This window comes from Octodon degus, unplaced genomic scaffold, assembly GCF_000260255.1.
Source record: "Octodon degus isolate 3935 unplaced genomic scaffold, OctDeg1.0 scaffold00248, whole genome shotgun sequence".
Classification (NCBI taxonomy): domain Eukaryota; kingdom Metazoa; phylum Chordata; class Mammalia; order Rodentia; family Octodontidae; genus Octodon; species Octodon degus.
Window position 1 is genome coordinate 69,101 of NW_004524824.1, and position 10,660 is coordinate 79,760.

The 10,660-nt window shown below is 38.0% G+C and overlaps 1 pseudogene; it reads right to left on the reverse strand.

Moving 5' to 3' along the window:
- LOC105740961 overlaps positions 1 to 4,968 on the reverse strand; it is a 13,368-nt pseudogene extending 8,400 nt beyond the window's left edge.
- Positions 4,969 to 10,660: the final 5,692 nt, after the last annotated feature.

Genomic DNA, 10,660 nt, shown 5'->3' on the forward strand with positions numbered 1-10,660 from the left:
GAACAAACTAGAATGAATAAGATAAATTTCTTAATCATAAAAGAATTTTGTGTGGAAAATCAGACTTCTTTAAAATAAGGAAATGAATCTTTAGTTATTTATTTATCATATAGATTTATTACCATGAAGACACAGAAGTCAAACATCCAAGGACTGTTCCTACTTTGGAACAGTACACTAGGCTAAGTTTACATAGGGCTATGTGATTTATTAAGCTCTTTTGGTCCAAGTGGGATAACAAAAGTAAATGAGAACACTATGATTCTTAGTCTAGCATATTAGATATACCATAAAGGTAATGTATTGTTCTTGTGCATCATTTAGAATAACTCCATTGCCCAGGTAAAATGTATAAACTAAGTGAAAACATAAGAGACTATGCCTAGTTTGAAACAGTAGGCTGGTGTTAGCACACACTGACTGTGGAACATATCACGTTTGATTTTAGATAGTCAGATATTTTGGCATTAGAATATGACATAAAATGTAGTAAAGAAATACAGGATGTACATATTACTTAAATGGCCAGAAGGTTTGATGAATAGTATCTGTGAACTATTACTGAAAAATTTTACATGATATGACCCATCTCTTCTCCCATGCTACTTTCAGTTATCAAGAAATGAGAAAATGTGGAAAATTTGGTTTAGTAAAGTAAGCTCTGAGAAGAAACTTCTTCCAAATGCCTATCTATGATAAATCAAAGCATCCAATGTCTTCTGCTTATTAGAAGCTGGTGTCCTGACAGGACCACTGCCCAAGTAAAGGGAATGCATTAAATGGAAACACGAGAGATTCTTTTGAAGGAGAATTTCCCTTTAAATTTAAAGAAATATTTAAGCTATGATTACCAATAAGAATTTCACTATAGGCTGCTGGGTAGCTTTTTTTTTTTTTTTTTTTCCAGTTGAAAAAACAACAACTTTTATTAAAGCCATGAGAATGAGGTCATAGGCAAACTGCTGCCGCTAAAATCGGAATGACAGGCAGGTAGATCCAACTCAGCACAGCAGAGGCTTCTGAAGGAACCAGAGCCAGGAGCAGGAAAACCTGAACTGCAACTGATCCGTTGATGGAGACCTCCCTATCTTCTGAATCACCTCCTTCCAATAGCCAGCATACAGCAGCTCCGTTATGAAGCGTGGATCGCTTGTGGATGAGCCGTGGGATGCATCAGGGCAAATGTCAGCCAACATTTGGAAGAACTTCATAGGAAGTAAACTGAGAGGAAAACATCCAAATGTATTATACAAGCATCATACTTATCACCTGATTTCATTTACTTCAGCGTTGTCAACTAAAGAACACATTCATTCTTTGAGATTTCCAGAATGTATAAATATTAATTATATTTTAAAATGACAATAGGTAATTTATGTTGCTATTTCATCTTCATCTCTTAATCTCTCCTCAGCAGCTGGGCGCGCGGGGCGCGGACGCTCCCTCGTGGCAGGCGCGAGCCCCCGGAGGGCGGCGCACGCGGGCTGGGTAGCTTTCTAGAAACACAAATGTGAAAAATGGAAAAGTAAATAATAAATAAATTAGTGAGGTGTACATTAGGCTAAGTGACATATTAGGCTAAGTGATTTATTAAACTCTTTTGGTTCGAGGAGGGCAACAAAAGTGAATGAAAAGCTATGATTCTAAATTTGGCATATAAGGAAATATATAAAGGTATTGTTCTCAAGCATCAAAATGATACTTCCACTTTGTTTGGCTAGTAGTACATTAGTGATTATTTAACCAAGAAAAATGTAGAGGCAGGAGGAATGAAGTAGTCTATAGGGAAATGGCCTCTAGAGAATCACCCGACGTGGGATCCAGAGTTTACCTGTATGATTTTTTCCTATAATTTTATTGAGAAACAAATAGCAATGAGACAGTTTCAAGTCAAATAGGCAGGACAATTTCAGTAATTAACACATTGCATACTGCCTTCCTAGTGGTTAATTGCTATACATGATGTGGACATGATATCCTATTTACAAACACTATTAGAACAAATCCCTCTATTCATTAAGAGACTGTAACTATATATCTATCCTAACCATTTTGAATACACAGATACAAAATGGACATTCATCTGTATCCCTTTTTCTTGTTTAGTTCTGTTATTTGAATATTATAGGTGTGTTAACTCAGTAAAATATTCTAAAAGAGTCCAGTAGTCCATAATGGTACTGGGTCTTCCACTTCACTGGCAGTGTCAGAAATTGTTGACCTGAGTCCCCTACAGCTCCACATAACAGCATGGCTTTACTTCTTTTTTATTTTATTTTATTTTATTTTATTTTATTTTATTTATTTGTGTGTGGGGGGCAGCTCAGCCCACCAGGGGGTGGGGCTGGCTGGCATGTGGTGCTGGGGGATTGAACCGTGGTCCCTGTGCTTTGCTAAGCTTGTTCTAAGTAGGTGCTTTAGACCAGTGAGCCATCTCACCAGCCCGACTACTTCTTATACTTCGTTTTTATACTTTCATGCTGGATGGTTAAGACCTGGGCAAGGCAATGATCCTGAGAAACTCCAAAGGTTCTACCTGTATGATTTTGTACTGCACATGCAACACAGATTCTCCACCTGTAGACTGGGAATATAAACAAGCAAAGAAGACAAATAATTATCTGCATTGTTTCTTGGCAAGATTCCTATGGATGTCTTTGAGATATTTTTAAAAGGTACATTTTGGAAGCCATACTGGTTGCATACATGAGGGAGTTGCATGACCTATTTTTGTTGAACTTTATACTGTTTTTAGCAGGCTGTAAGTACATCATAGATTCTATGGGAGAAAAATATGCAGAAGCAGTTATTCTGAACTTGGAAAAGACATGGGAAGCATCTGATCCACAGTCACCACTCATTTGTCTCCTGACAGCCCATCCTTGTTAGTATAGTGGTGAGTATCCCCACCTGCCATCTACCTCCTGTCTATGGGCTCAGACCTCACAGACTCCATCATGGCCTTGGGGAAGAGATTAAAACAAGAAGCCCTTTATGTGTCCATGGGGCAAGGGTAAGATGTCCATGCTCAAAAGCTCTTGCAGCTGAGCATGGGAAATGTAAGACCAAATGTCTAGTTCTGTAAACATTGCAGAATTATGATAGGAACATTTTGATTTTATTAAAAGTATTCCATAGAGGGGCCAGCCAAATAGCTCAGTGGATTAAAGAGCCTGAAAGCAGGGGAAGGGGCTGGAAGCTCGATTCCCCCATGCCTGCTGTGCTGGCCCCATCCCCATGGTGTGCTGAGATGGTGAGACTGGACATGGTGGCACACACCTGTAATCATAGCACTTGAGAGGCTGTAAACAGGAGGGCCACTATGAGTCTGATTTAATAGTGAGACCCTGAACACCATGTAGACCCCTCCCTAAAATACAGGGGGAAAAAAGTCTTTCATAAAATAGGTATTGGAAAAATTGTTATTGCTTGACCACAAATTTGGCTCCAGTTGTGTTACACAAATTCTCTCTTAATACTCATACAGTAACTTGTTGCAAAACATATGGCCTGCTGTTTTCTAAGTTTTTTTTTTTCAGAACTGGGGGTTGAACTCAGGCCTCTGCACTTCCAGGCAAGCATTTATTCCACTGAGCCATCTCTCCAGCCCTGGTTTTTGTTTTTTGAGTGGTCGGATTCCCAGAGTAGTTTCTCCCAGTCTAGAGAGCACATGCCTCCCAGTAGTAAGCTGAGAACCCAGTGGCAAGACTGGGTTCTCCAACACATCTCAAAATTTAGTGGGTAAGCTTTCTTTCTCCTGCAGCACCAGCACTCTGAATGTATTGGTTTCAGGTCCAATCCCAGTGTGGGTATCCCCTGAATAAATCAGCTTCTCATCTTGCACTGGAGGGCAGAATCCCACCAGGGGGCAGACTTTGTCTGCTACTTTTAACCCAGATTGCCCACTTAGAGAGATACCTACCTCCTGCCATCAGTTCTTGGGTGTTTGGAAAGTTATGATATAAATCAGATGACAATGTCACTTTCCCTGACTGCCAGCTTAGGGTTCAACATTCTTAATCTTTAATTTTTTTCCACTCTGTTTATCCTTAGGATTTTATGGTTTTGGGAAAATGATATGAATGGAATTTGGGGAGAGCACTGAGTTAGATGGATATTTTCATGCAGGTTCACTGTTTTTAATTACTTAGTTAATTAAAGGTTCTTTGCATTGAATTATATCCCTGGCCTTTTTTATTTATTTACTTTTTTGTGGCAAGATCTCACTAAGTCACTAAGTTTCCCAGACTGGGCTCAAACCTGCAATCCTGCATAGTTTTGCAGGCCATTTTATGTTTTACTTTCATTATTATTATTATTATTATTATTATTATTATTATTATTATAGTTATTGTCTTAACCTCAAATATAGGTCATCATTACAACTGACCAGATAGTACTGTATGGGAGAAATACATGGAATCACACAAACATAGTGCATCTCATGTAAATGACACTGTATCCTAGGTTAATTTAAAGGTATTGTGCTTCTCTATTAAATTTTAATTACTTTGTAAAGAAAGCAGTAATTGGAATACCTAAATGAAACATAAAATAATCAATTTTCATTTATCATTGTTGACTTAGGGAGGATGGGCACTTCTACAAAACTGCCACCTAAGACTTGATTTCCTGGATGAATTAATGGACATAATTACAGAAAGTGAAACCATGCAAGATGTTGGTTCCATCTCTGGATCACCACAGAGGTTCTTAAGCAGTTTCCCATAACATTCATTCAGATGTCCATTAAATTTGCCAATGAGCCTCCTAAAGGCCTCTGCACAGGTCTGAGAAGAACATATAGTAGTGAGCTGAGCAGGGCTTCCAAGTCTGTGGAGTTTCTTGCACTTTGTTTTCAAAGAAATGATAACAGAGGAATTAACAGATGGTTTAACATGATAGTAAAGGTCAGCCCACCTTGTCATCCTCCTTGGGGATGTGCTCTGTCTGTGCTACCAGACCCATCGCGTGAATTCACCCATTCTGCTTTCTCATCTCCCACATACTGTCTGTGGACGTTTATGCTGTTCTCCAGCTAGACCCCTGTCTTCTGCATTCACCTGAAGCAGTATTTTATTTTATTTGTGTGTGTGTGTGTGTGTGTGTGTGTGTGTGTGTGTGTGGCCAGCTCAGCCCACCAGGGGGCGAGGCTGGCTGGCATGTGGTGCTGGGGGATTGAACCGCGGTCCCTGTGCTTCGCTGAACTTGTTCTAAGTAGGTGCTTTAGACCACTGAGCCATCTCACCAGCCCCCACCTGAAGTAGTATTGCTTCCTCTTCTAAGACAAAATCTGAGCTAAGATGATGGCATGACTAATCACAGAGGTCACAAGTCCTCACAGCAGGCAAGTTACAAATTGAGCAGTAGCAGCAAAACAAGCCTTTGGTCATGACTAACAAGACTGTGCCACAGGCCATCCCCTCTCACCTTCTGGTTGTGAACAGACCTTGGAAATTGAAGCTGAAAATCAGGATACTGGTTTTTCCTCCTGACATCTACTTTGTTGTTTTAAGTGGCTGTCATTCATTTGTTGCTCAGCAACTTGGATTTCAGATTTTTATATGTAAAACCATAAAATCTCTTCAGGAGCTCTGAGATAAATTATAGTTAAAATATTTACTGAACACCACCACCACAACAACAGAGTTACTGTACTTCAATTTGGAAAATCTTCAAAAAGATTTTTTTTAGGGAACTTGCCAGCAAGAGTCAAATTCCTACTAGTCTATAAGGTTAGGTGGGACAAAATAGAAAAATATTGTATAAGGTTATAAAGTTAAACAGTATACAGGCATATGATATATAAATAGAATTCTCATTTGGCACATATATTTGGGTTACATCTGGCTTCTATAAATTTTTTTTATTTTGTTTGGTTAAGATTATGTTTATTGGTGCATTTTAGGTATGCATAATGATCACATTTATTGTAGGGAATTTGTTCCTGTACATAATATAACTTGATTCTTCTGTTTTCTCATTCTCTTTACTTTCCTTCACCTCCTTTTCCCCTTTGCAAAAATTTTGTCTGCACTTTTTCCTTCTTTTCTTTTATTCCCCTTTATTTCCTTTTCTACTGCCTCCTGCACAGTTCTTGTTCCCATTTGAACATTTTCTTCCTATTTCATAATGTCTTGCTTTTTGGTCTTTATTTGCAGGTTCAGTTTCTCATATCAGAGAAACAGTGCTATATTTATACATGTTTTACTCACGATTTATTTCACTTAAGACTATGGTCTCAAGGTACATGCATTTACCCAGAAATATCTGGAGTTTGTCCTTTTGAAGGGTAAGTAGTATTCCACTGTATAAAAATTCTTCTTTATCCATTCGTGGGCTGATGGGCATTCAGGCTGTTTTCAAGAGTTAACTATTACAAACTGTGCCTATATATAAACATGAGCATGCATATATTGCTGTGGTATGATGCTTTTAATTCTTCCAGGAAGATACCAAGGAGAATAGCTGGGTCAGATTGAACTTCTGGTTTTATTTTTTTGAGGAATCTTCATACTGATTTCCACAGTGTTTCCAACAGTACATACTCCTATCAATAGTGGAAAATGATCATTTTTTTCTCCACAGCTCTGCCAGAATTTGTTATTAGTTAATTTCTTCTGATAGTCACTTCTTTTGAGGTAAGATTGATACTCAGTGTTCTTGCCCTTTTTTTTTCTTTTTTGCTAGTTCTGCCCACCCTGGGGGCAGTGCCAGTGTGGCATGTGGTGCCAGGGATCACATTGTGATCCTTGAATTCTTGCTTACACTTGCGTAAGCAGGCACTTTAGACCGCTGAACTATTTTGCTAGCCCATGTCAGTGTTCTTTTAATTTGCATTTCTCAAATGACCACTGATGTTGAACATTTTTTCACTTATTTTTTATTATTTGTACTTCTTTGCCTGAGAAGTGCATATTTAACAGAACTATTTTTGGAGTCTTTTCTTTTCAGAACCGGGGATTGAACTCAGACCCTTGTGCTTGCCAGGCAAGCCTTTATTCTACTGAGCCATCTCCCCGGCCCCTATTTTTGGAGTCTTTAAATCAGTATGTGAGGGCCTTCCAAATAGCTTAGCAGATTAAAGCACATGCAAGCAGGCACAGGGGCCAGGGGTTCAAATCCCAGGCCTGCCATGATAGCCCTGCCCCTGGGGCATGCTGAGATGGCAATTGAGCCAGGGCATGGTGGCATGTACCTATAATCCCACCTCTTGGGAAGCTGTAAACAGTCGGATCAGTACAAGTACAATCTAGTGGTGAGACCCTGAACACCCTCTACAACCTTCCATAAAATGCAAAAGTAAATAAAATACACAGTAAATAAATAAATGTGCACATGTTTGAATTTTTTTAGTTCATTATGTAGTCTAGACAATAGTCTCTTCTCTGAAGAAAGTGGGCAAAAATCTTGTCCCTTTTGTGTGTTGTCTCTTAACTCTGTTGATGGCTTTTTGCTCTGCAAAATATTTTTACTATGATTAGATCCAAGTTATTTTTGTAATATTTCCCATGCAATTGGGATTTTATTCTTAAAGTCTTTGCCTACAACTATGTCTTTAAGGGTTCTACTTCCTCTCTCTTCCAGATGATTTAGTGTTTCTGTTAAAATATTTATTTTTTTCCATAATTTTATTGAAAAACAAAAAGCAATGAGAAAGTATCAAACCAAATTGGTAGGACAGTTTCAATAATTAACACATTGCATACATTCTTCCTAGTGGTTAATTGCTGCACAAGATGTGAACATGATATCCTATTTACAAACACTATTAGAACAAATTCCTTTATTCATTAAGAAAATGTAACTATATATGTAACCTAACCATTTTGAATACACAGATACAAAATGGACATTCATCTGTAGCCCCTTTTTTTGGTTTAGTTTTATTATTTGAATATTATAGGTGTTTTAACTCAGCAAAATATTCTAAAAGAGTCCAGTAGTCCATAATAGTATTGGGTCTTCCACTTCACTGGCAATGTCAGAAACTGTTGACCTGAGTCCCCTACAGCTCAACATAACACCATGGCTTTACTTCTTCTACTTCATTTTTATAATTTTCTGCTGGATAGTTAAGATCAAGATAAAGCAAGACCTATGAAACAAGAGTTGTAGCTTTTGGATCTGATAAGGTCAGTGAAATCCCCTCAAGATTTATCCTGAGATCCTGTACCTCAGAGTTTAGAACCTTTGTCAGTGTCAGCCATGTGGATGAGTCATGGCCACTGCTTGGCCCATGTGCTCTCTGTGAAAGCCTGAGAGAATATTTTTTCTCCATGTGACTCACCTTTGGCACACTCTACATCACCAATCACTTTCCTCTTTGGCCCCATAATCTCCTTGATCAGAAAATTTGGGACACTACCGAGTTACATGGTGTTACAGCACAAGGTCTCAAATATCCTGACTCAATTGATTTTGGAAGGCTAGGGTCAAAATGTTGGCTTTCCTTGTGGCCCTCCTTTTTCTCTAATTTTGGTCTGAAAACTTAGGTTGTTAACCCTCCAGAAGGAAGCTTATTGTTATTACCATACAACCTGGCTGTTAAGCTTAACCTCACTATTTGTCTGAATATCAAACATCTTAGACATAATATGGATTAGGTATTTTTTCATCAAGTGTTGATATGTTGAACTTTAAGTCCCTACAGAATATGATGAAAAAAACATTTAAAAATTAGAATATATTTTAAAAATAGGCATAAAGAATTATATAATTCTTATGTTTATACATAAGTCCAAAAATCTAACCATATACAACCTTGAAGCAGGACAGTCCCAAAACATCCCTTTTAGTGTCTCTAGCCTTAATTCAGCACCCTCTTCCTTTCAAATTATCATCTACCTGAGAGACATCACAGCAGCAACTGGCATGTCATGACAAGCAGCCCATATTCAGAAGACAAGAATGACAGGCACTCCAAGCATGAACCTACTATTACAGATTACCATTTTCAGTACAGTTGCTTAGTTCATAGTTGTCAGAATATATAGTTAGTCAGGGTGAGAATGTCTCCAATTAACTGCTAGATTCAAAAATCTTCTGGAGATTCTCAGGATCACTGACTTCCCATCATCTATATATAACTGTATAGCTTGTCACTGTCATGTTTCCTAGCTCTTCTCATTTCCCTCTCTTAATTAGTCCTCAAGTTCCTGATTTCCTTTTACTTGTATTATACCTTTCTATTTGTAATTCTTTTTTTGAGTTTTTGTACTAGGGTAACTGTAAGATATTTACACATGTGTGTCTGGTTTATTTCACTTATGAGTATATCTTCAAGTGGCATCCACTTCAATATAAAGGCTTTGAGTTTATTATTCCTTATAGCTGAGTAATACTTAATTGTGAAAAATACCACATCTTTTCAACCATTCCTCAGGTGATGGGAATCTTGGTTGTTTCCAAGATTTGGCCATCACAAATTGTGCTGCTATAAACATAGGCACACATATATCAGTATGACATGATGATTTCAGATCCTCTGGGAAAATTCCCCGTAGAGGAATAGCTGGTTTAAATGGGATTTCTAGTCCAACTTTTCTAAGGAGTTTCCACACTGATTTCCATAATGGTTGCACCAGTCTTCATTCCCCCCAGCAGTGGAGAAGGGTTCCTTTTTCCCCACAGCCTTTCCAACGTTTGTTGTTGGGTGATTTCTTTATGATAGCCATTCTTTCTGGGGTGAGATGATATCTCAATGTTGTTTTAAATTGCATTTCGTGGATGGCTAGTGATGTGGAACATTTTATCATATATTTATTCGCTTCTTTAATTTCATCCTCTGGGAAGTGTGTGTTCATCTCAGATGCCCATTTCTACACTGGGTCTTTAAATATAGGGGCAGTAGGTTTTTTGTTTTTTGTTTTTTGTTTTTTTTTTTTTTTTTACTTCTTTATAAATTCTAGAGAGAAAACTTTTTCTCTGAGTACTTATTTGTCATAATTTTTACCAAATTTGAGGGTTCTCTTTTCAGTTTGTTGAAAATTTCTTTTAATGTGCAAAAACTTCTCAGTAAGAGCAGCTCCCAGTTGTTCTTTCAACTGTTTCCCATGCGATTTGATTTTTGTTCATGAACTCTGCCTACCCTTATGTCTTCAAGAATTCCTCCTACTTTCTCTTCCAGGAGATTTAGTTTCTGTGCTTCAATGTTTAGATCTTTAATCCATTTTGACTTTAGTGTAGTGCATGGTGATAGACCTTGTTCAAGTTTTAGTTTTCTTCATTTGAAGAGCCAGTTTTTCCAGCACCATTTGTTAAAGAGGCTATCTTTCTTCCAGTGAGTATGTTTTCCCCCTTTGTCAAGGACAAGGTCTCTGAGTGTGTTCGTAGGTGCTTCAACATCTTCTAATCTATTCCATTCATCCTCAGGTCTATTTTGTTGCCAGTGCCATTTTCATTTTATCACAATAGTCTTGCAGTAGGACTTCAAGCCAGGAATTGTCATGTCTCCTTCCTCGTCTTTATTGCCCAGGATTGCCTTTGCTATTCTAGGTCTTTTCTGGTTGCAAATAAATTTTAGGAATGATTTCTCTAGCTCTGTGAGGTATGTTGGTGGTAGTCTGATAGAGATTGCATTAAATCTGTACAGCAATTTTGGGAGTATGGCCATCTTCACAATGTTGGTTCTTCCCATCCAGGAGCATGGAACATCTTC